Below are 1850 nucleotides of genomic sequence, written 5' to 3' on the forward strand. Positions count from 1 at the left end.
CTGTGTGTGCGTGTGCGTGTGTTTCCCAAACGTACTTGACTAAACTAAAAAAATTTTTTTTTGTTTAAATTGTTAGTTAGTCAACCGTGTGAGCCGCGCACGTTTGTTTGATAAAATTTAACGTTGTCGTTCAAAAATTTAAATAATAAATTTTTATTTATATTTGTTTATATGTACGTATGTACAATTTAAAAACGCGCGTTTCTTATAAGAATAGAATACGAAAAATCCAAATTATTTTTTTTAATTAAAACTTAAAACTTAAAAAAAAAAAAACCTTAAAGCGATTTAAACATTTAATAAAGTAAATATTTACTGACGTAATCGGATTTTACTTTAAAAATTGATTTTTACTTTACCCATTGATAATTTTTTTAAAAAAAAAAAACTTTAAATTGTTTAAATGGAGTGTAAGATAATAATTGTTATTATTTATGCCTTTATTATTATTATTATTATTATTATTATTATTATTATTATTATATAATTACAAAGAAGTCAAATTTTTTTTAAAAGGAAAAGTAGGAAAAAAGTAAATATTCACAAATAAAATTTTTTTTTTTTCATGAATTTTTAAAGCTCTAAAGAAAGAGAAAGAGAGAGAAAGAGAGAGAGAGAGAGGGGGGGGAAAACATTTTTCTACTAGAAACATTAATAACATAAACATAAACACACACACACACGAGAAATAATTTTATCAAGTTATTAAAACATTAAAAATTAAAAATGTTACACAATACGTTAGAACTTTAGAAAAATTGTCGAAAAAATTCGTTCCATCCGTTTTTTAATTATTCCCCGGGTGTAAATCACATAATTACATAATTTGATAGACTTTTATGTTGGCGACAACAACATCACACCGTTTAATTGACCCCCCCCCCCATTGTGACGTAATTTTTCTTTTTTGATAAACAAACCGACGCCATCATAACAAACGACTCCCAATCAACAAATCTCTTTTAATAATTCAAAAAACCGTCAAAAAAAAATTTTTCGTTACGTAATTAATTAATTAATAAAATAAAAAAAAATAAGTTTTAAACATCGTCGTGTCACAAGATTGAGGAAACATTTTTTTTTTTTTTTTTTAAATAAAGCGACAAAAGATTTTCAAATAACCGCGACAAAAAATTAATTATTTCACTGTCACGTTTTTTCTTCTACATTTTTTTTTGTTTTTGTTTCTCGGTCAAATAAATTCTTTTTTTCTTTCATTATTTATTTATTTATTTTTCTTTTCTTTTCTTTTTAAAAAAAAAATCAATTTTTAAATCATCGTCAAATTTAAATTTAAATTTTTTTTCTCTAACCGTCGTTCGTTCACGTGATGTGACGTCACAAAATAACATAAATAATAATTAATATATTTCAAGTAAGAAATTCTTCCTTCTTCTCGTACGATTAACTTTTCGTGTATATTTTTAAACGTGTTAGTGACACGACTAAATTTTTTTTTTTTTTTTTATTATACTCCGTGAAAAAATAAATTTTACGTTAATGACGTGATATAATAATAATAATTTAAATGTCATAATCGTTTTAATATAAATATTTGAATTTTTTTTTCAAATATACTCGAATAAACTACTCCGTCTCTCCCTCCCCCAAAAAAAAAAAATATTAAATGGATGTGAAAAGCAGCAGACGATATCATCACGACCGTTTAATTCCATAAAATATATATTTATATATCGACAACGAATTTATCGAAAATTTTTTTTAAAAATGGATTCGATGTTTAAATAAACAAGATGAGAAAATAAAAAAAAAAACGGATTTGACGTTTTTTTTTACCGGTTCAGCATTTTCTCGTATTATTTTCTTTTATTTCCCGTTATTCTTTTTTT

This window comes from Pediculus humanus, genomic scaffold, assembly GCF_000006295.1.
Source record: "Pediculus humanus corporis 1103172108296 genomic scaffold, whole genome shotgun sequence".
Lineage (NCBI taxonomy): Eukaryota > Metazoa > Arthropoda > Insecta > Psocodea > Pediculidae > Pediculus > Pediculus humanus.